Below are 25,048 nucleotides of genomic sequence, written 5' to 3'. Positions count from 1 at the left end.
TGGTTTATTGTTTTTAATGTGCGACCCTTTGTAACGGAAACACAGACTGATAGAAACCCAAAAGTCTCCTAAAGTGCCTGTGTCAATCGGTCACCCTGGTGTTGTGACCGAGAGGCGACAGAAGGGAGGAGACCGGCCAGTGTCTACCCAGAGTGTGTGGGACATTAGGCTCAACGTGTTATATCGGGTTTCTGTGTTGTCCAGAACAAGGTGAAGGATCCAGAAGATGGGAAATGAGGAAAGTGTCCCGAAGGGTTACTGTTCTCCTGAACAGTACGTGGCAGACAGGAGAGGCAAACGTTTCATAAAAGGATTAACTAAGTTGGAGAAGAGTTATAGTGTCTGTAAAGGAGGCATCCTTTGTAGTGCCACCTGGCAAGTGTTGTTAAACGAGAAAAGAGAGAAGTTAGAGGATGATAAATTGACAGACATGGTCCGTGTGTGGTTGGACTGTAGTAAAGAATTTGAACAGACGGGGGGAGAACAAAATTTTGATGAGAAAAGACAGAGATATTTCTGTAAACCTGGTGTTGCATTGATACATGACTTGCCAACACCCTATAATGGCGCCGGGAAGAAAGCAGGTGGGTGGACCTGCAAAACATGTGGTCAACAGAATCCCTCCTCCCGAAATACGTGCCTTGCCTGTGGGGCTCCCCACCCACAAAACCACACCTTGGTAACTACTCCCCGACACGTCCCATCACTTCCTGTGTTAGCTACAGCGCCATCTTGTCCCCAGGCAACGCCCATGAACGGACCTTTAATATCATTCGGTCCGGACCCCCCCGTCACTCCTATGTCACCCTTGCCCCTTCCTACTACCTTGTACCCCATGGTTAACCCGGAGGGTACATTCATGCTACCACACTCACCTGCCACCCTTACTCCTATAATGGTAGGAGGGCAACCTGATGAAGCAGAACAGGGGGATGCAGACGGTGCTGCAGAATCCACAATGGGCATACAAAATGCACCAGGTAATTATGCAGACTCCTCCGCGGGGTACCCCGACAGACTACGGTGATCCGCCAACTTTATCCCTGGCACCACAGTGGACTGTGCCCATGGTCGTGCGCCTATCACGACGTTCACAAGATCAAATACTGCAGGGTCAGATTACAGAGTTACAAAAGAACTTACAGAAAATTGAGCAGGGAAACCTTGAGACACTGAAAGAAGCCCTAGCACTTAACCGGCCACAGGGACCACCAAAATATGTGTCTTTCACCCCACAACAGTTATTCACCATAGTGAATTTACTGCCTGACCCTGAGACCCATCCCATGCCCTTTTTCAGGAAACTGTCCCAAGTGCATCAAACCTATGGGTGCACATGGTCGGACCTGCAAAGTATAGTGGAAAACAAGACAGGTGAATACTCCACACTGATAATGGATCAAATCCACATCCCTGAACTTAAAGGTGCTAACTTTGACCCCCGGGATCATGAGTCTGGAGAATTCTTTATAGAACAACTGCAGAAATGGGCGAAAGCAAGATTAGCAGATCATTCCACCACATTGCAGGACAGCTACGGGGGATCAGTTGACCCCCACCTTTTTTCTTTTCACAGAAATCTTAGTTTCTTCTGTGTTAGTTTAAGATCATCTTTCTGATAAGAAACTGTCTTGCTTCCTGGTCTTTGTGGTTTTCACTCAAATTATGTGACACCCACGGCTGCTGGATGTCTGACAATAAAATTCTGCACTGATTCATATGAGCAAGGGGATTCACTGCAAACCATTTGCACCTCATCCCCGATACTCTCTGGGCCAGAGGACCCCAGGATATCGGATGCCTCAATGTCCCACCAGTCACTGTGACCCTGAAGGATCCCAAGGTTCTGCCATACAAAGCGCAATATCCGCTTTCTATCTCACAACAGGATGCTATTACCCTCCAGGTGCAGGCCCTCCTGCAGAATGGGGCAATCAAGATCACTACTTCTCCCTGTAACTCACCCCTTTACCCAGTACGGAAGAAAAGGGAGAAAGGACAGCCTCCAACGTACCGCATGGTGCAGGACCTCCGAGCTGTCAATGAGGCTACTGTTCTTGAGACACCTATTGTCCCCAATCCGCACACACTCCTTGCTGGCATTCCACCCACTGCCACTACTTTCACTGTCATTGATCTGGCCAATGCATTCTTTTCTGTTCCCTTACATGAGAAATGTCAGTTTCTTTTTGCTTTCACACATGCAGGCAAACAGTACACCTGGACTGTTATGCCTCAAGGGGCTCAAAACAGCCCTTCCTGCTTCAGCAAGGCTATGTCAAGCAGATCACCCGGATGTGGAACTCCTCCAGTATGTGGATGACCTTCTCCTCTGTGCGGTCTCTCCCCAAATCTGCATGACAAAATCTGTCTCACTTCTCCAGTTTTTAGCCTCTGCTGGATGTCGAGTCTCACAAGCCAAACTACAACTGTGTCTCCCCAAAGTTGTCTTCCTAGGTCATTGCATCTCTCAAGGTCACAAGCACCTAACTGAGGCGAGGAAGAAGGCTATCTCTGACATCCAACTCCCGGACACTCCTCATCAGCTGCAAACCTTTCTGGGACTCATCTCCTACTGCAGGCCTTGGATATCTGATGCTTCTGTCCTCATGCAGCCCTTATATGACTGTATACCTCGTAATGCTGCTACTCCTTTCCAGATGACAATGGAGGCCGGAGAAGCTTTTCAGTCATTGAAGGCCGCCATTGCATCTGCCCCTGCTCTTGGCATCCCCAACTACAACCTTCCTTTCCGGCTGTATGTCATGGAACGCCAAGGTCACGCCACTGGAGTCCTCACTCAAACTCATGGTGGCCGCAATCGGCCCTTGGGTTACTATTCTAAGCGTCTTGACCCGGTAGCCAGAGCTGCCCCTTCCTGTGTCAGAGCTATCCATGCTGCCAGCTCTCTTCTAAACGTCACATCTGACGTTGTGCTGGGTCACCCCCTCACTATTCTGGCTCCCCATGACATTTCTGCCATCCTCCAGCAGACTCAACCTAAACACCTCACTGCACAGCGCCACCTCCGGCTTCAGTGTAGTTTGCTTCTGCCAGATAATGTCACCATTCAGAGGTGCCACATCCTCAATCCTGCTGCACTCCTTCCTCTTCCAAGGGGGGAGTATAATGGAGATTCTGAAGATTTTATTGATCTACATGCTGAAGAGGATCTTCAGGAAGAAGAACTATGGGCCTCAACTGACTCTCTTTACAAGGAACAAGAACATGATTGCATCACAATGATGGAAGCTGAAGTAGGGACACCACCATCAGTCCAAGACACTCCTCTGACAAACCCTCATTGGATTCTCTTTGTGGACGACTCAAGGTACGCCGATGACAAGGGGAAGTTCCATACGGGCATGGCAGTCACAAGTGAACATGAAGTGCTGTGTGCAAGACAATTGCGCCCAGACCAGTCAGCACAAAAAGCTGAACTCATTGCCCTCACTGAAGCCTTCCTCATGGCAAAAGACTCTACCGTCAATATCTACACAGATTCTAGATATGCCTTTGGAGTGGTTCATGACTTTGGACTAATATGGAAGGCCCGGGATTACATCACAGCTGCAGGAACCCCGATTAAGAATGCTGCAGCAGTAGCAGCCCTAATGGCAGCAGTACTCCTGCCCAACCAAGTGGCAGTGATCAAAGTAAAGGCCCATACTCGAGCTGACACCCCTGAGGCCAGAGGAAATGCCCTAGCTGACCAAGCGGCCAAGGAAGCAGCAGTGAAAGAGGAAAGAGTCCAGTCAGACCAGATTATGATAACACAGGAGGACCTGGAACAAGAAGAAATCACATGGGACCTACTGAAACAAATGCAGAAACAGGCCACTCCCAGGGAAAAGGAAATCTGGCTGAAAGAATCAGCCCTCGAAGAAGAATCTGGACTCTGGACACAAGGAAAGAGAGTCTGCTACCCAGAGCTCTTTATCCCCTAATAGCCTCAGTGGCCCATGGGCCCACCCACCAATCCAAAACCATCATGAAAGAACTAATTGACAAAATATGGGTGGCCCCAGGGATGACCCCTGTCCTGGTGAGACATACTCAAGCGTGTCTCATCTGTGCAGAGTGTAACCCCGGCAGAACCGAGCCCACTCCCAGAAAATGTCTCCCGAAAGCCTTATATCCCTTTCAGAGGATACAAATCGATCATATCCAGATGCCAATGTGCCAAGGGTTTCAATATGTGCTAGTAGTGATAGACTTGTTCTCTGGGTGGCCAGAAGCCTACCCCGTCCGAAACCAGACAGCAACCACTACTGCAAAAAAACTGATGCAGGAGCTTGTCTATAGGTTCGGAGTACCTGAGGTCATTGAGAGTGATCAGGGCCCAGCATTCACTGCTAGTCTAACCCAAGAGGTCTGGAAGATGGTAGGGTCACACCTGGCGTATCATACCCCATACAGGCACCAAAGCAGTGGCAAAGTCAAAAGATTGAACGGGGTGTTAAAATCTAAAATGCTGAAGATGACCAGGGAGACAGGGCTTAATTGGGTTCAGTGTTTGCCTATAACCCTCTTTTCAGTTAGGCATACACCAAGGCCCCCACACAAACTAACCCCATATGATATCTTATTTGGAACAGGGCCAAGAATGGGACAGTATTTCCCACAACAGTTACAAATGCATTATGAATCTGTTGCAAAATATGTGATAGCCTTGAGCAAGCAATTTGAAGGGTTTTGGAACCGCGCTGCTCTGGACCAAGTCTCCCGATAAACGTGGATGGCAGAGGATGAGCCCCTTTCTCCCAACACCCAAAGGATCCAATCTTCAAAAGATCTCCTCCTCTAAGGGTTTAAATGGGATAGGCAGAATAGTGAAGCACCCTTTGCAATTTTTTCTTAAAAGGTTTTATTATACTCACAAGAGTTGGTAGACAAAAAGCATATAATACAAGATATCAGAACGTCAGGTTCCTGCCCGACCCGGGTTTCGCTGTCTCGCTTCCTCAGGGGCAGATGCTAAGTTGAAATCTTCATGCGACTATTTCGTGTTATATTACTCGCATCGCAATTTCGACTTTTGCAAATGTTCTTAATATTGCTCTAACTTCGTCTTTTAGAATATTCGTAATATTCTAAAAGACGAAGTTCGAGCAATATTACGAAATTTCGTAAAATACACATAGATTGTATTTAAGCTAATATACTGCTATAGTAATATTTTTTAATAGTGTACATATTTTACAAAACTTAAGTTCAGAAGAGGCAAAAAAAAATTACAGGAAAAAAAAGGGATTATAGCACTATATTAGCTAAATTACAATCTATATGTGTATTTTACGAAATTTCGTAATATTGCTCTAACTTCGTCTTTTAGAATATTCGTAATATTCTAAGAGACGAAGTTAGAGCAATATTACGAAATTTCTAAAAGACGAAGTTAGAGCAATATTAAGAACATTTGAAAAAGTCGAAATTGCGATGCGACTAATATAACACGAAATATTCGCATGAAGATTTCAACTTAGCACTGCTATACTCCATTGCGACTATTGCGAAATTTCGTAAAATACACATATAGATTAGATTGTAATTTAGCTAATATGGAATATAGCAGTAAGTTGAAAACGCCACTGACTGGAGCAGCCAGGAAGCCAGGAATCCAAAGGACAGGTAAGAACAACTTTAGGGAAGTGGGAAAGAAAAAAATATAATAAAAAAAAAAAGAAAAAAAACGAATATTCGATTTCGCGAATATATAGAACGATATTCTAAATATTCACGAAATCTCGAAATTGCGATATTCGAGAAAAAAATTTGCAATTCGAATATTCGCGCTCAACACTACAAATGGTTATCCGAGAATGTCACAGGACTGTGCACCATCGCCAGGCTTACTCCTGCTACCTTTATAGTACCACACTCTGAAATTGACATAAATGCAGTACCTAAACACACCTTGTATCGTAGGGCCAAAGATAACACACCCAGACCAAATGGCAAGCCACATGTAGTAGAGATGAGCATTACCAACAAAATTGTTAGTTCCATCTTCATATATCCCATGATAATGCAGATGTGGGATCATCTGGTAGTAGCAACAGACTACCTGGATGACCAAATATGGGAGGTGATGAGACTTATGAATACCTCAAACATTGTGCAAAACCAGTTAATCATTGTCACCAACCAACACACATTAGTTCTAGATTATGTTACAGCTAAAGATGGAGGTATGTGCCAGGTTGTGGGACCCTCTTGTTGCCATTACATAGACCCGCAGGGTAATTTGCAAGTTAAGGTGGATATAGAGAAGATGGCGGATTTAAGAGATAAATGGCTGGATGCACATAAAGTTGATAAAGATACATGGTGGTCTGATACCTTCTCTTCCCTTAACCCCAATAACTGGTTCAAAGGTATTGGGGGTTGGTTCATGGGAATTGTCCAAGTAATATTGCAGGTAGCCCTAATAATATTGGTGATATATGTAGTGATTAAGCTCGTTCTTATTTGTGTGACCCGCTTTTCAAAAAGAATGAAGAAAACTGATGAACGACCTATTATGCTCCTCTACGATGAGGAAGGACAGAAGGAAACATCGTTCAACACAGCTCCCCCTCCTCACAATGATGCCTGGCTGAGATAGGGTGAGATGAATCCCAGGGTATTACCACAAGTCCGAGCAACCGGGAGCCTACCTATAAGGGGTAGGTTGTCGCCACTGCGGGTGAAGAGGATACGAATGGTATGCCCAGGGGATTCGCTAGGCGAAGGGAAAGTCTACAATCAAGTTTCCAAGGGGGAACTGTTATGGACTATTGATACAAAATGGATACTTGCTTGTTGAGGACTATGTTTAGCTAAGATGGCGGCCAGGCATTCAGCCAACACCTATAAACTAGAATCTTATTTTGTGTTTTATCATGTGTTTCTTTGTGGTTTCCGTTCAGCTCAAGCAAGCAGTTACAAATAGGTTTCCGTTCAGCTCAAGCAAGCAGTTACAAAGAAAGAAGTAACGGTATCTCCCACGAGCAAGGGGGGAGGGTGGAGGAATTTCTTCTTCTGGCCGTCAAGGTTACAGAAAAGCATAGAGAGTTCATAGCCAATAGAAAAGATATACTTTATCTTTCACCCCCCCCTCCCTGTCGTAAAACCTATGTATTGTGTGTTGTTTTCAGGAAATAAACTAGAGATCCTGTTTAACTCCTTGCTGTGAGTTGTCTCAGTCTGATCTCTCCGTGCACGTACATTAATTAATTAATTTGGAGCAGTACATCAACCGAACTGGCAGCTTGGCCAGAACCAGAACACTAGAGCTGTACTGAACAGGATATGTCCCAGCAAGCTCTAGTGGTACAGAGAAGACCCGCCCCTAGGCTTCAAGAAAATGGAGGGTCTTAAAGAAACAGACACTGCTGAGTGCCAAGCATGTAATATACATTGCAAAGGCAGCACAGTGTATCTCACACGGCCTTACCCACACTAGGCCTCAATTAATTATTTGTGCACCAAATGGCGGTATTTCAAATATAGCAATATAACCCAAATGTATAAAGGGTGTATCTCACAATGACAAATGCAGCAAAGGCAGCCAAACAAACTTTTTTTGCCCAAACGGGTGTTTGTTTAATAACTGAATATGGCAGCAGTATATAACCCTGGAATTTCAAATGTCAAGATGCTGCAAGGCCTGAAATATTGTGTATTTTGCCCCAAAATGGTGTTTTATTAATAGAAGAATATAAGCCCTGTATATACAGGGTGTATCTCACACGGCCTGCCCCTCACTAGGCCTCAATTAAATTTGTTTGCCCAAAATGGCTGTATTTCAAATACCTGAATCAAACCCCTGTATTTAAAGGGTGTATCTCACATGGCCTGAACCAGACTAGGCCTCAATTAAAGATTTGTTTGCCCAAAATGGCTCTATTTTAAATACCTGAATCAAACCCCTGTATTTAAAGGGTTTATCTCACAAGGCCTGAACTAGACTAGGCCTCAAAGATTTGTGCACCAAATGGCGGTATTTCAAATATAGGAATATAACCCAAATGTATAAAGGGTGCATCTCACAATGACATATGAGGCAAAGGCTGCCAAATAAACTTTTTTTGCCCAAACGGGTGTTTGTTTGTTTAATAAGTGTAACGGTCAGGTCCACACACACACAGGGGGAAGGGTAGTGACCACTGCGCTCCACCCTCACCCCTGGCCCTGCCTACTTGCCTCACGAGTCCTGATGACAGGGGACAACTGGACGGCAGTCCCTAACTTAGGATATGTGCAGGGAAGACAGACAAGACAAAATACGGAACATGAACGGACCGGGTCAGAACCAAGAGAGCTACGCAGTAAAACGGATTAAGCAAAGAATGGTCAGGAGAAGCCGGGGTCAAATACCAGGAGAGTAGCGAAGTACAAGAGGAGTCCTAAGAGAGTAGTCAGGTGGGAGCCGAGGTCACAAAACCAGGATGTATGCGCCGTACAGGACGAGCAGGCAGAGGATCGTCAGGGAACAGGATCAGGTAAATATTCAGTAGTCCAACAAATAGCCAGGAACCTAGAAATTAACAGGCAACCTGTAGCCAGCAGGCTGCCTGTATTTATAGTGGGGAGTGAGGGTCATGTGACGTGGCCAGCGTCACATGACCGACAGACCAACCAGTCGAGCACCGAGTGATCAGCTCGGCGCTCAAGGCAGACTAGGAGCAGGGAGCCACCCAACTAGTAAAGCCGCCCTGGGAATGAGGTCAAACACAGAACCTCATTCCAAAAGCTAAGCAACAGTTCTGCGGGCAATGGGGGACCGAGTGCACCTTCGGAACCCCGTGACAGTACCCCCCCTTTTACGAGGGGCCACCGGACCCAAGACTTCAGGCGATGGCTTTTCAGGGTGTTCTAAATGAAATTTACGAACAAGTCTAGGAGCATGAACCTCCCTGGCAGGTACCCAAGATCTCTCTTCAGGTCCATACCCCTTGCAGTGAATCAGGTACTGCAAGGAATTACGCACCTTCCTGACATCCACTATTTTAGACACCACATACTCGACAGCATCATTAACAAGAACCGGCGTAGGCGAGGCTTTCAATGGTACTACCGGTTCAAAATATTTTTTAAGTAGAGATTTATGGAACACATTATGAATGTGGAATGACTCGGGCAGCTCCAACGTAAATGATACTGGGTTAATCACCTCCGTGATCTTATATGGACCAATAAAACGAGGAGCAAATTTTCTAGAAGCTACCTTGAGAGATAGATTCTTGGAGGACAACCATACTTTATCCCCAACCTGAAAGTTCACCCCCCTTGAACGTCTCCTATCGGCCTTGAGTTTTTGAGAACTTTGAGCCTTTTCTAGGTTCGATTGAACCCGGGCCCAAACAGTGCACAGTTCGGAGGAGAGTTTATCAGCTTCAGGGTTAGAGGAGGAGACGGACGACCCAGAATGAAAACGGGGATGAAAACCATGGTTACAAAAGAAAGGGGAGACCCCAGCAGAAGAATTGATACGGTTATTCAGAGCAAATTCAGCCAACGAAAGGAATTTGACCCATAATTGCTGGTCATCAGCAACATACAACCTCAGGAATTGTTCCACAGACTGATTAAGGCGTTCATTCTGCCCATTACTCTCAGGATGGTAGGCGGAAGAAAAAGACAATGAAATTTTACATCTTTGACAGAAGGCCCTCCAGAATTTGGACACAAACTGCACACCCCTGTCTGAAACAATATTTTCCGGGATGCCATGTAAACGAACAATCTCTCTCACAAAAATAGATGCCAGGGTTTTAGCATTCGGAAGTTTAGACAGGGGAATGAAATGAACCATCTTGCTAAACCTATCGACCACTACCCAAACCACAGTCTTACCCTCCGCCAGCGGTAGGTCAGTTATAAAGTCCATCGAGATATGGGACCAGGGTCTACTGGGAATGGGTAGGGGTCGTAGGTTACCAGCAGGGCGAGTCCTAGGTGTCTTAGACCTGGCACAAACCTCACAGGCTGACACGTAGGACTTGACATCCCTGGTCAGAGTGGGCCACCAATAAGATCTAGAAACCAGATCCTTAGTGCCCTCAATACCCGGATGTCCACAAAAGGCAGAATCGTGACACTCACCCAACAGCTGGAGTCAAAATTGTACGGGAACAAACAACTTATCTGTTGGGGTGGATACCGGTGCCAGATGTTGTTCAGCCTTAATGCGAGCCGAGATATCCTGGGTTAGAGCCGCTAAGAAGATGTTTGCTGGTAGGATGGATTCAGGCGGCGTCTCAGTGGGTTGAAAAGCATGGAAGCTCCGAGATAATGCGTCTGCCTTCCCATTTTTACTTCCCGGCCTGAACGTAATGGAGAAATCAAAACGGGTAAAAAACAGAGCCCATCGGGCTTGTCGGGGATTCAACCTCTTAGCGGACTCGAGAAACATTAGGTTTTTATGGTCAGTGACAACAGTTACTCGATGCCTTGCCCCCTCCAAAAAATGTCTCCACTCCTCAAATGCCCATTTAATGGCCAACAGCTCACTATTCCCTATGTCGTAGTTTCTCTCCGTGGGAGAGAATTTCCTAGAGAAGAAGGCACACGGTCTCAGGTTAGTGAGGCTAGCAGGACCTTGTGAAAGGACTGCTCCTGCGCCGTCCTCGGACGCATCCACCTCCACAATAAAGGGTCTCTCCTGATCAGGCTGGATCAAAATGGGAGCGCTACTAAATGCCTTTTTTAATGTTTCAAATGAAGAAATGGCCTTGGTAGACCAATTCTCCAAATCCGCTTCTTTCTTAGTAAGGTCGGTCAATGGCTTAGCAATTACAGAAAAATTCATGATAAATTTACGGTAGTAATTAGCGAAACCCAAAAACCGTTGTAAAGCCTTTAAGGATGAAGGCCTTACCCATTCCTTAATTGCTAAAACCTTACCAGGATCCATCTTAAAGGCGTGAGGAGTCAAAACATGCCCTAGAAACAGTATCTCCTGTACACCAAAGACACATTTCTCTTGCTTAGCGGATAGCTGGTTCTCCCTCAACACCTCTAATACTTGTTTGACATGGGACACATGAGATTCGAAATCAGGAGAGAATATCAAAATGTCGTCAAGATAGACAATAATAAATTTACCTAAGAACTCTCTAAGAATATCGTTCATTAAGTTTTGGAACACAGCTGGGGCATTGCTGAGTCCAAAAGGCATCACCTGATATTCAAAGTGTCCTATCGGAGTATTGGACGCTGTCTTCCATTCGTCTCCCTCCTTGATTCGGATTAGATTGTATGCCCCTTTCAGGTCAATCTTGGAAAACCAGGTTGCCCCCAAAACCTGGTTAAATAAATCCGGAATCAATGGGAGAGAGTATCTATTTTGGACAGTGATTTTATTTAATCTCCGGTAATCAATACAAGGCCTAAGACCACCATCCTTCTTTTTAACAAAGAAAAACCCTGCTCCCATAGGAGAGACTGAAGGTCTAATATGCCCTTTAGCAAGGCTCTCCTTAATATAATCTTCCATAGCCTTGCGTTCGGGCCCTGAAAGATTATAAATTCGACCTTTAGGAAATTCGGCACCCTCAATTAGCTCTATGGCGCAATCATAAGGTCTATGGGGGGGTAGAACCTCTTGAGTAAGGGACGAGAACACATCAGAATATTCCCTAATAACAGAGGGTAATGTATTAGACCTTACTAAAACCCCAGCCTGGACCACGGACAAGCATGAGTCACACTTAGGTCCCCATTTCACCAACTCTCCTTTTGACCAATCAATTGTGGGGTTATGTAAACGGAGCCAAGGCAACCCTAGTATCAACTCAACCGGTAGGTTCTCCAGGACTAGAAGAGAACATCTCTCAGAGTGGCACACACCCACGGACAGAGAAATTTCAGAGGTACATGACCTCACCGTACCACCAATCAGGGGAGTAGCATCAATAGCCATGACATGGATATGTGTAGGTAAAGCAAACATTGGAATACCCAATTTACAAGCAAACTCAAAGTCAATAAAGCTGGCCGCTGAACCGGAGTCAATAAAGGCCTTACCCGGCCACTTATTAACCCCCAGAGAAATTGTTATGGGTACCAAAAGCTTACCTTTAGAAAAATCAGGGTGTACCTGGTCTTTAGGTTGTCTTGCCTTAGAAGACTTGTCAGAGAGGTCCCTCTTAGGACACTTGTTGATCCAATGGCCAGGATCTCCACAGTAGAATCACTCTCCGCGTCTGCGACGAAGATTACCCCGGGTCATGCCAACCTGCATGGGTTCCTCGGTGGAGACCTCAGTGTTGTCCTTGGAAAAGGCCTCTGGCTGGACCACCATCTGAGAACAGAACTGTCGTTCTTGTCGTCTCTTTCTAACTCGTCTGTCAAGTCGGACAACTAGGGTCATCATCTCCTCTAAGGTCTCACGAATTTGGTAATTGACCAATAGATCTTTTAAATTATCAGATAGACCAGACCTAAACTGACTCTTCAGGGCTGGTTCATTCCATCCTGAGGGGACACACCACCGTCTGAATTGGGTGTAATACTCCTCCGCAGGGAGATGGCCCTGAACCAGTGCCCTAAGAGCTGTCTCGGCTACCAGGGCCCTGTCTGGTTCGTCATAGAGGGTACCCAGGGTCTGAAAAAACCCCTCCACAGAAGTTAGACAACTGGCCCCAGGAGGTAATAAAAATGCCCAGTCCTGGGGATCACCCTGTAGTAGAGAAATGATAATCCCCACGCGTTGGCTCTCGGGACCGGAGGACACGGGGCGCAAACGGAAGTAGAGTTTGCAATTCTCCTTAAAGGAGAGAAACCTCTTCCGGTCTCCAGAAAAGGGTTCTGGGAGCTTGATCTGGGGTTCGAAATATGGACTGGAGGACAGAGGAGTGGAAGAACCTTGCCCTAACTCACAAGAACGGAGTTTCTCTCCTAGCTCCTGCACCCTCTGTGTCAAGTTAGAGACATGGTCAGTCAGGGTAGTAAGAGGATTCATGATACAGTGGTTATTGGGCCTGTTAATCTGTAACGGTCAGGTCCACACACACACAGGGGGAAGGGTAGTGACCACTGCGCTCCACCCTCACCCCTGGCCCTGCCTATTTGCCTCACGAGTCCTGATGACAGGGGACAACTGGACGGCAGTCCCTAACTTAGGATATGTGCAGGGAAGACAGACAAGACAAAATACGGAACATGAACGGACCGGGTCAGAACCAAGAGAGCTACGCAGTACAACGGATTAAGCAAAGAATGGTCAGGAGAAGCCGGGGTCAAATACCAGGAGAGTAGCGAAGTACAAGAGGAGTCCTAAGAGAGTAGTCAGGTGGGAGCCGAGGTCACAAAACCAGGATGTATGCGCAGTACAGGAGGAGCAGGCAGAGGATCGTCAGGGAACAGGATCAGGTAAATATTCAGTAGTCCAACAAATAGCCAGGAACCTAGAAATTAACAGGCAACCTGTAGCCAGCAGGCTGCCTGTATTTATAGTGGGGAGTGAGGGTCATGTGACGTGGCCAGCGTCACATGACCGACAGACCAACCAGTCGAGCACCGAGTGATCAGCTCGGCGCTCAAGGCAGACTAGGAGCAGGGAGCCACCCAGCTAGTAAAGCCGCCCTGGGAATGAGGTCAAACACAGAACCTCATTCCAAAAGCTAAGCAACAGTTCTGCGGGCAATGGGGGACCGAGTGCACCTTCGGAACCCCGTGACAATAAGTCAATATGGCAGCAGTATATAACCCTGGAATTTCAAACGTCAAGGTGCTGCAAGGCCTGAAATATTATGCATTTTGCCCCAAAAAGGATGTTTTATTAATAGAAGAATATAAGCCCTGTATATACAGGGTGTATCTCACATGGCCTGACCCATACTAGGCCTCAATTAAAGATTTGTGCACCAAATGGCGGTATTTCAAATATCTGAATTTAACTATTGTATATACAGGATGTATCTCACACGTTCTGATCCACACTAGGCCGCAATAAAATTTATTGGCCCACACTAGGCCTCAATTAAAGATTTGTGCACCAAATGGCTGTATTTCAAATACCTGAATAGAACCCCTGTATTTAAAGGGTGTATCTCTCACGCCCTGATCCACACTAGGACGCTATCAAAGAATTGTGCCCAAATGGCTTTATTTCAAATAACATTCATTTCAATGGGTCAGCAAAAAAATTATGATTGTTCATCAGTTGGTTCACCGCGTCCGTTGTCCGTGTTTCCCTTCAGCAAAAAGAATTGTGCATTTCCTACTTTTTTCACATTTGTGGACAAGGATAGGCATTTATTACAAGAGATCTGTCGAAAAAAAACGGATCCTCCCAAATGCCACATCCGTTTTTTCTAGCAGACGCACTATTTGCAGACGCAAAAAACAACTGTCGTGTGCATGAGGCCTAATCCAGATGTTGTATATTGCCAAAAAAGTGTTTTTTTCGTTACAGAATATGAAAGCTGTATATATTAAACTTGAATTTAACACTTGCAGATCAGGAAAATAGTGTTTTTTGGAAAAAAGTATGTTTTTAAAAACCAAGAAAATGATGGCTGTATTTCTAGCTTAAATTGCACACTGACTAATCCAGATGTTGTATATTGACAAAAACGTGTTTTTTTGGTAACAGAATATAAAAGCCGTATACTGTATATTAAACTTGAATTTAACACTTGCAGATCTGGAAAATAGTGGTTTTTGGCAAAAAAGTGTATTTTTAAAAACCCAGAAAATGATGGCTGTATTTCTAGCTTAAATTGCACACTGACTAATCCAGATGTTGTATATTGACAAAAACGTGTTTTTTTGGTAACAGAATATAAAAGCCGTATACTGTATATTAAACTTGAATTTAACACTTGCAGATCTGGAAAATAGTGGTTTTTGGCAAAAAAGTGTATTTTTAAAACCCCAGAAAATTATGTCTGTATTTCTAGCTTAAATTACACAGTGACTAAGCCTGCACATGCACCAAATGTTGTAAATTGCCCAAAAAATTGTGATTTTCAATGTCCCAAAATCTCAGATGCAGTGCTAATGCACTGAGCTTGCATAAAATGGCCGCCGCCGCCGCCCACCTAACTGACTTATAAAAGTTATTTTGTTTCGGTCACTGGGCTCAGGGCAGGATAAAAAAATTGTGCCCTGCACCCACAAAACACAATGTATGTAGATCGCTGAGTTAGATTCAGGTTTTGAGCAAAGATTCAGTCCTATTCTCTTCCTGAAATCACCAGCAGCATCCTCTCCCTACACTAAGCACAGCAGAGTGACGTGCAGCGCTACGTGACTCCAGCTTATATAGAGGCTGGGTCACATGGTACACTGGCCAATCACAGCCATGCCATTAGTAGGCATGGCTGTGATGCCTTCTAAGGTCAAACAGTTAAACGCTTGTTGAATGGCTGCCCTGCAGCCTTTCAAAAAGCGCCAAGAAAGCGCCGAAAACCGAACCCGAACCCGAACTTTTACTGAAATGTTCGGGTTCGGGTCCGGGGTCCAAAAATTCTAAAGTTCAGTACGAACCCGAACTTTACAGAGGAATTTTGCAGCAGAAATTATGTCCAGACCTTTAGATGAAGTTCAAACGTTTCTTTACAGAAGTTAACTTGTATCCAAGCAGTATACAGCTTTGGTCTCTGGTACCAGCAGGTTTTAGCAAAGATTGGCAGGAATAAATACTTCTGCACTTTAAATGTAAGCTTGCAGGATAATTCATCTGCTTAGTAGCTCTGAAATTGTGGCAGGAACTAATCTTCTGCGCTTTTCTATAACTTCTGCTTTGTGGGGACAGATTAACTCAGGAGGAATGGCTTCTCCTAGGTCTCGGGACTTATCTCTCAGATGATTTCTTAGGGATGCTTTCTTCCTGGAACTCTGGAGGTTGTCTGAAGTTTTTTTCATCCAGCTGAGGCTGAAGGGGCACAGACTGGAAATGTTATCAGGTCTCAGCTGAGACAAGATCCTTTCTGTCTTCCCTATGCAGGGGATCTCCTGACCACTATCACACAGTCTTCCCCAAGCAGGGGGAGGCTACACTGACTCTAACTTCCTTCTCCACCCATGCTGCAGAATGTGGGAACAGTCCACACCTCCAAAGAGGGGGAGATAGGCTGGAATAATCCATTCCAACCTTGATAAGCTAAACTGTAACTAGTACCTTACCAATGCATTGCTGCCACCTGCTGGTGAACTTGGAAAACTACAAGGAACAATTATATTTAACATGGTTTTACATGCACATTTGTGAAGACATAATATAAATTACATCTGATGACAATATACAGGCTCTTAGAAGATAGTAGCGGGGTAGAGACGTGTAGTAACACTAATCTGGGGTGTTACATTCCCCCTTACTTTGAGTTAAGCCGCCCTCGGCTCATGCTTAGGAGGAGAAAAACAAGCTCTGGGGTACCCAATTTAGTACAAAGTGCTGCATGAAATACACATAAAGACATACAAAGACAAACACATAACGGTTACCCTAAGGTTCCTGCCCGCATGAGTAGGGTGTCTTAATTAACAGTTTCCCTCTCGGTATACCCAGTGAACCAACGGTCTGCACTAAGCAATCATTACTAGCTTTCTTTTGAGCTCAAGTACGAGGAAAGCATGGAGGTGTCTTTACTCTGTAGTCCCACCATTGTGTAATGAAATGCCCGCAAATGGAAGGGTGACTTTATCCTGTATTCCCTTCTCTGCACCAAAGTCAAAATATAAGGCTTATAATAGCACGATCACTATGGTGACTGAGGGTAGCAAAAAATGGCTCTAAGGTGGAGGCGCCATACCTTAGACAAAGACACAGAAGGGGGAGGTATCAGCTTCTCCATGTGCTTCTGGCAATGTCACAGGAGGAGGATATTATAATCCCATGAAACTCCTGAAAGACACACCAGGATGGGGTGTTTAGTAGTCCCATTACCAATTCTGGCACATATAACAAACAGGAAGGAGGGGCACATTACTCCCCTAGCCATTCCCGATGTAGCGTGGTTACCCTTGTAGTTTCTGGACCTGCCTGGGACTTACCACTAGTCTTACTCATGCACTATGAGTAGGCCATTAGTATTAAGCATTCGCAGAGGCAGTCCGTATAAAGAGAACAGAGCTATAAATCAAGGCACAGAGAAGCAAGGTGCTACTGATCGGGCTAAAGGCAAAAGTTGGTGCAGTTTCACAAAAAGTGAATAAATGCACATTGTGGCACCTATAAAAGAGTCCACACAATGGGCATATGATACTTGAACATTGCTACACCTGTAAATTTGAGTGCAAAAATATAACAATAGAGATCACAAAGAGCTCAGGTACACATTTGAGTCCTTTCTTTGGGTGCAAGCTTGTAACGTTGCATAACCTGTAAACATGTTGGGAAAACAGTGCAAAAACATTATGCATTTATTAGTGCAATCAATACTCAATAATACGCTCAAATATGATTTGAGACCTTTTACTTGAAGTGCTTTAAAGTAGAATCCTCTGGAAACAAAAGTCACTTGTAATCCATGGGAAACAATAGAGTCAATTGTAATCCAATAGAAGGTATATTTGTAATCCAAGGGATGGTATAAAATGTCATATAAAACACATATCAAATAGCAGCATGATGAGAACCATAGTCCCATGAGGCTCTCAAGTAACCTGAGAAAGGGGGTAAAACAATGTAAACTGGGGTATAAACAGTTGTTGATGATGGGGGGAGTCCTTACAAGAGTGGCCATCCAGCTGAGGCTGTAACTAGGAGCAATGGAGACAACAACACTGGCCAACAGTCCCTCAGATTTCAAGACCAGTCCACACTGTGGCTCCCATAAGCTCATTAGATGGCGCTCCTGCTTTTGGTAGTTAAGTCTTGCAGCTGTTGTGGTGCGCCACTGCCCTCTTGTGAGGTTCTTTGGTATGGGCTGAGCAGTTAACTTAGAGAATGCAGCTGCAACATGCTGCAAGCTGGAATCCTTAGCTGGTGCAGAGGTGAACAAAACCTCTGACTGAAGGTGCTCTGGAAGGCAAATCGGGGGTGCCTCCAGTAGAGAGATCCTCAGCTTCAGCATGGCCACGTCAGGAGAGACGCGGTGCTGAATCATGCCCATAGTGACACGACCGCATCCCTAGCAATGGGATGCAATGCTCTGTTTCTCCCCGCATTGCATTTGCGCTGGGGGAGACAAGCAGTGGGCTTCTCAGTCATAAGTGGGGTTTGAGTTCTGACCAATGGAGCGCCAGGCAGTTGGACCTAACATATTCTGATCCAGGGACCCGGCGCTCTGTTTTAATCCTCTCCTATCCATTTACTATTGCCAGTGATAGTCTTTGTTGCCTCACTAGCGCTGTTCCCTTGCTGCCAGCTCCCGTACTGCTATTGGTAATCTGTCATTCTGACCCTGGCTGGTCTTTTGGCTACTTTCTGTCTCATGTTTTGGTACTGTGTAGCCCGTCTGGTTTTGACCCATTTCTTTTGACTCTGCTTTTGTGTTTGTTGTGTCATGTGATCATCTCTACCTATGGGTCCGTCACCCAGTTGTGGTTCAGTCGTTTAGGGCTCATACTGCTAGAGTTGAGTGAACACCTGGATGTTCGGGTTCGAGAAGTTCGGCCGAACTTCCCGGAAATGTTCGGGTTCGGGATCCGAACCCGACCCGAACTTCGTCCCGAACTCGAACCCCATTGAAGTCAATGGGGACCCGAACTTTTCGGCACTAAAAAGGCTGTAAAACAGCCCAGGAATAAGCTAGAGGGCTGCAAAAGGCAGCAACATGTAGGTAAATCCCCTGCAAACAAATGTGGATAGGGAAATGAATAAAAAAAAATTAAAATAAAATAAACATAACCAATATCAATTGGACAGAGGTCCCATAGCAGAGAATCGGGCTTCACGTCAGCAGAGAATCAGTCTCTTCATGCCATAGCAGAGAATCTGGCATCATGTCAGCAGAGAATCAGTCTCTTCATGCCATAGCAGAGAATCTGGCTTCATGTCAGCAGAGAATCAGTCTTCATGTCATAGCAGAGAATCAGGCTTCACGTCACCCACCACTGGAACAGGCCACTGTCACATATTTAGGCCCCGGCACCCAGACAGAGGAGAGAGGTCCCGTAACAGAGAATCTGGCTTCATGTCAGCACAGAATGAGTCTTCATGTCATAGCAGAGAATCAGGCTTCACGTCACCCACCACTGGAACAGGCCACTGTCACATATTTAGGCCCAGGCACCCAGGCAGAGGAGAGAGGTCCTATAACAGAGATTCAGGCTTCATGTCAACAGAGAATCAGTCTTCATGTCATAGCAGAGAATCAGGCTTCACGCCACCCACCACTGGAACAGGCCACTGTCACACATTTAGGCCCAGGCACCCAGGCAGAGGAGAGAGGTCCCGTAACAGAGATTCAGGCTTCATGTCAGCAGAGAATCAGTCTTCATGTCATAGCAGAGAATCAGGCTTCACGTCACCCACCACTGGAACAGGCCACTGTAACATATTTAGGCCCCGGCACAAAGACAGAGGAGAGAGGTCCCGTAACAGAGATTCAGGCTTCATGTCAGCACAGAATCAGTCTTCATGTCATAGCAGAGAATCAGGCTTCACGTCACCCACCACTGGAACAGGCCACTGTCACATATTTAGGCCCAGGCACCCAGGCAGAGGAGAGAGGTCCCATAACAGAGATTCAGGCTTCATGTCAGCAGAGAATCAGTCTTCACGTCACCCACCACTGGAACAGGCCACTGTCACACATTTAGGCCCAGGCACCAAGGCAGAGGAGAGAGGTCCCGTAACAGAGATTCAGGCTTCATGTCAGCAGAGAATCAGTCTTCATGTCATAGCAGAGAATCAGGCTTCACGTCACCCACCACTGGAACAGGCCACTGTCACATATTTAGGCCCCGGCACCCAGGCAGAGGAGAGAGGTCCCATAACAGAGATTCAGGCTTCATGTCAGCAGAGAATCAGTCTTCATGTCATAGCAAAGAATCAGGCTTCACGTCACCCACCACTGGAACAGGCCACTGTCACATATTTAGGCCCAGGCACCCAGGCAGAGGAGAGAGGTCCCATAACAGAGATTCAGGCTTCATGTCAGCAGAGAATCAGTCTTCATGTCATAGCAGAGAATCAGGCTTCACGTCACCCACCACTGGAACAGGCCACTGTCACATATTTAGGCCCAGGCACCCAGGCAGAGGAGAGAGGTCCCGTAACAGAGATTCAGGCTTCATGTCAGCAGAGAATCAGTCTTCATGTCATAGCAGAGAATCAGGCTTCACGTCACCCACCACTGGAACAGGCCACTGTCACATATTTAGGCCCCTGCACCCAGACAGAGGAGGGAGGTCCCGTAACAGAGAATCTGGCTTCATGTCAGCACAGAATCAGTCTTCATGTCATAGCAGAGAATCAGGCTTCACGTCACCCACCACTGGAACAGGCCACTGTCACATATTTAGGCCCCGGCACCCAGACAGAGGAGAGAGGTCCCGTAACAGAGAATCTGGCTTCATGTCAGCACAGAATCAGTCTTCATGTCATAGCAGAGAATCAGGCTTCACGTCACCCACCACTGGAACAGGCCACTGTCACACATTTAGGCCCCGGCACCCAGACAGAGGAGAGGTTCATTCAACTTTGGTAATGGTAAAATGAAAATAAAAATAGGATTGAATGAGGAAGTGCCCTGGAGTACAATAATATATTGTTAAGGGGAGGTAATTAATGTCTAATCTGCACAAGGGATGGACAGGTCCTGTGGGATCCATGCCTGGTTCATTTTTATGAACGTCAGCTTGTCCACATTGGCTGTAGACAGGCGGCTGCGTTTGTCTGTAATGATGCCCCCTGCCGTGCTGAATACACGTTCAGACAAAACGCTGGCCGCCGGGCAGGCCAGCACCTCCAAGGCATAAAAGGCTAGCTCTGGCCACGTGGACAATTTGGAGACCCAGAAGTTGAATGGGGCCGAACCATCAGTCAGTACGTGGAGGGGTGTGCACAGGTACTGTTCCACCATGTTAGTGAAATGTTGCCTCCTGCTAACACGTTCCGTATCAGGTGGTGGTGCAGTTAGCTGTGGCGTGGTGACAAAACTTTTCCACATCTCTGCCATGCTAACCCTGCCCTCAGAGGAGCTGGCCGTGACACAGCTGCGTTGGCGACCTCTTTCTCCTCCTCTGCCTTCGCCTTGGGCTTCCACTGGTTCCCCTGTGACATTTGGGAATGCTCTCAGTAGCGCGTCTACCAATGTGCGCTTGTACTCGCGCATCTTCCTATCACGCTCCAGTGTAGGAAGTAAGGTGGGCACATTGTCTTTGTACCGGGGATCCAGCAGGGTGGCAACCCAGTAGTCCGCACACATTAAAATATGGGCAACTCTGCTGTCATTGCGCAGGCACTGCAGCATGTAGTCGCTTATGTGTGCCAGGCTGCCCAGAGGTAAGGACAAGCTGTCCTCTGTGGGAGGCGTATCGTCATCGTCCTGTGTTTCCCCCCAGCCACGCACCAGTGATGGGCCCGAGCTGCTTTGGGTGCCACCCCGCTGTGAACATGCTTCATCCTCATCCTCCTCGTCCTCCAGTAGTGGGCCCTGTCTGGCCACATTTGTACCTGGCCTTTGGTGTTGCAAAAAACCTCCCTCTGAGTCACTTCGAAGAGACTGGCCTGAAAGTGCTAAAAATGACCCCTCTTCCTCCTCTTCCTCCTGGGCCACCTCCTCTTCCATCATCGCCCTAAGTGTTTTCTCAAGGAGACATAGAAGTGGTATTGTAACGCTGATAACGGCGTCATCGCCACTGGCCATGTTGGTGGAGTACTCGAAACAGTGCAACAGGGCACACATGTCTCGCATGGAGGCCCAGTCATTGGTGGTGAAGTGGTGCTGTTCCGCAGTGCGACTGACCCGTGCGTGCAGCAGCTGAAACTCCACTATGGCCTGCTGCTGCTCGCACAGTCTGTCCAGCATGTCAAAGGTGGAGTTCCACCTGGTGGGCACATTGCATATGAGGCGGTGAGCGGGAAGGCCGAAGTTACGCTGTAGCGCAGACAGGGTGCAGCAGCAGGGTGTGAACGCCGGAAGCGCGAACAGACGGCCCGCACTTTATGCAGCAGCTCTGACATGTCGGGGTAGTTGCGAATGAACTTCTGCACCACCAAATTCAGCATATGCGCCAGGCAAGGGATGTGCATCAAACCGGCTAGTCCCAGAGCTGCAACGAGATTTCGCCCATTATCGCACACCACCAGGCCGGGCTTGAGGCTCACCGGCAGCAACCACTCGTCGGTCTGTTGTTCTATACCCCGCCACAACTCCTGTGCGGTGTGGGGCCTGTCCCCCAAACATATGAGTTTCAGAACGGCCTGCTGACGTTTACCCCGGGCTGTGCTGAAGTTGGTGGTGAAGGTGTGTGGCTGACTAGATGAGCAGGTGGAAGAAGAGGAGGAGGAAGCTGAGGAGGAGGAGACAGGAGGCAAAGAATGTTGCCCTGCGATCCTTGGCGGCGGAAGGACGTGCGCCAAACAGCTCTCCGCCTGGGGCCCAGCCGCCACTACATTTACCCAGTGTGCAGTTAGGGAGATATAGCATCCCTGGCCGTGCTTACTGGTCCACGTATCTGTGGTTAGGTGGACCTTGCCACAGATGGCGTTGCGCAGTGTACACTTGATTTTAGCGGACACTTGGTTGTGCAGGGAAGGCACGGCTCTCTTGGAGAAGTAGTGCCGGCTGGGAACAACATACTGTGGGACAGCAAGCGACATGAGCTGTTTGAAGCTGTCTGTGTCCACCAGCCTAAATGACAGCATTTCATAGGCCAGTAGTTTAGAAATGCTGGCATTCAGGGCCAGGGATCGAGGGTGGCTAGGTGGGAATTTACGCTTTCTCTCAAATGTTTGTGAGATGGAGAGCTGAACGCTGCCGTGTGACATGGTTGAGATGCTTGGTGACGCAGGTGGTGGTGTTGGTGGTACATCCCATGTTTGCTGGGCGGCAGGTGCCAACGTTCCTCCAGAGGCGGAGGAAGAGGCTGAGGCGGCGGCAGCAGCAAAAGAGGCCGAGGCGGCAGCAGCAGAAGAGATAGCAGGGGGAGCCTGAGTGACTTCTTTGTATTTAAGGTGTTTACTCCACTGCAGTTCATGCTTTGCATGCAGGTGCCTGGTCATGCAGGTTGTGCTAAGGTTCAGAACGTTAATGCCTCGCTTCAGGCTCTGATGGCACAGCGTGCAAACCACTCGGGTCTTGTCGTCAGCACATTGTTTAAAGAAGTGCCATGCCAGGGAACTCCTTGAAGCTGCCTTTGGGGTGCTCGGTCCCAGATGGCGGCGGTCAGTAGCAGGCGGAGTCTCTTGGTGGCGGGTGTTCTGATTTTGCCCACTGCTCCCTCTTTTGCTACGCTGTTGGCTCGGTCTCACCACTGCCTCTTCCTCCGAACTGTGAAAGTCAGTGGCACGACCTTCACTCCATGTGGGGTCTAGGACCTCATCGTCCCCTGCATTGTCTTCCACCAAGTCTTGATCCCTGACCTCCTGTTTAGTCTGCACACTGCAGAAAGACGAAGCAGTTGGCACCTGTGTTTCGTCATCATCAGAGACGTGCTGAGGTGGTATTCCCATGTCCTCATCATCAGGAAACATAAGTGGCTGTGCGTTAGTGCATTCTATCTCTTCCACCCCTGGGGAAGGGCTAGGTGGATGCCCTTGGGAAACCCTGGCAGCAGAGTCTTCAAACAGCATAAGAGACTGCTGCATTACTTGAGGCTCAGACAGTTTCTCTGATATGCATGGGGGTGATGTGACAGACTGATGGGCTTGGTTTTCATGCACCATCTGTGCGCTTTCTGCAGAAGACTGGGTGGGAGATAATGTGAACGTGCTGGATGCACTGTCGGCCACCCAATTGACTAATGACTGTACATGCTCAGGCCTTACCATCCTTAGAACGGCATTGGGCCCCACCAAATATCGCTGTAAATTCTGCTGGCTACTGGGACCTAAGGTAGTTGGTTCACTAGGACGTGTGGCTGTGGCAGAACGGCCACGTCCTCTCCCAGCACCAGAGGGTCCACTAACACCACCACGACCATGTCCACGTCCGCGTCCCTTATTAGATGTTTTCCTCATTGTTCCCGTTCACCACAATTTTGAAAATGGCAAATTTGGGAATAGTTTTTCAACCCAGAACAAAAACTGTGCTTTTACGGTCACTGCAAATAATTTGACCAGCTAAAACAGTACAGATTTGGTTGAATAGAAATGTGAGGCCTTTTTTTTTTGCGCTGTGTGACAGATATACCTTTAATCACAGAATTAGACTTGTATCTGCACGGTAGCGTGTGTGTTGAGTTTTTCTGAATGACACTATCAGCACCTTGAATCTAAAATATCCTTTTTGGGATAGATTTAAAGTAGGCCTGATATAGCAGAAACTACTTATTTTGAGAAAGGCAAATTTGGGAATAGTTTTTCAACTCAGAACAAAAACTGTGCTTTTACGGTCACTACAAATAATTTGACCAGCTAAAACAGTACAGATTTGGTTGAATAGAAATGTGAGGCCTATTTTTTTTGCGCTGTGTGACAGGTATACGTTTAATCACAGAATTAGACTTGTATCTGCACGGTAGCGTGTGTGTTAAGTTTTTTTGAATGATACTATCAGCACCTTGAATCTAAGATATCCTCTTTGGGATAGATTTAAAGTAGGCCTGATATAGCAGAAACTACTTATTTTTAGAATGGCAAATTTGGGAATAGTTTTTCAACCCAGAACAAAAACTGTGCTTTTACGGTCACTACAAATAACTTTACCAGCTAAAACAGTACTGATTTGGAGGAATATAAATGTCAGGTCTATTTTTTAGGCGCTGGGTGACAGGCTCAACTTGCCCCTGATGTAGTATATGGCCAAAAAATAACCACACTATTGATGGTTAAATGCACTTGGGTGACACAGGCTCAGCTTGCACCTGATGTAGTATATGGCCAAAAATTAACCACACTGTTGATGGTTAAATGCACTTGGGTGACACAGGCTCAGCCTGCACCTGATGTAGTATATGGCCAAAAATTAACCACACTGTTGATGGTTAAATGCACTTGGGTGAC

The 25,048-nt window shown here is 46.7% G+C and overlaps 1 protein-coding gene and 1 long non-coding RNA gene across 3 annotated transcripts in view; both read right to left on the bottom strand.

Annotated features, from left to right (window-relative positions):
- LOC120978679 (L-selectin-like) overlaps positions 1 to 25,048 on the bottom strand; it is an 869,073-nt gene that overhangs the window by 234,394 nt on the left and 609,631 nt on the right. The window lies entirely within an intron of this gene.
- LOC120978680 lies at positions 226 to 13,203 on the bottom strand. Its single transcript, XR_005774164.1, has 3 exons — positions 13,190 to 13,203; positions 9,002 to 9,007; positions 226 to 358 (listed from the first exon to the last, which is right to left on the bottom strand). It is a non-coding gene; the product is annotated as an uncharacterized LOC120978680 (long non-coding RNA).

Source organism: Bufo bufo, chromosome 9, assembly GCF_905171765.1.
Source record: "Bufo bufo chromosome 9, aBufBuf1.1, whole genome shotgun sequence".
NCBI lineage: Eukaryota > Metazoa > Chordata > Amphibia > Anura > Bufonidae > Bufo > Bufo bufo.
Note: the sequence above shows the minus strand (reverse complement) of the source record. Positions and strands in the feature narration are given on the sequence as shown.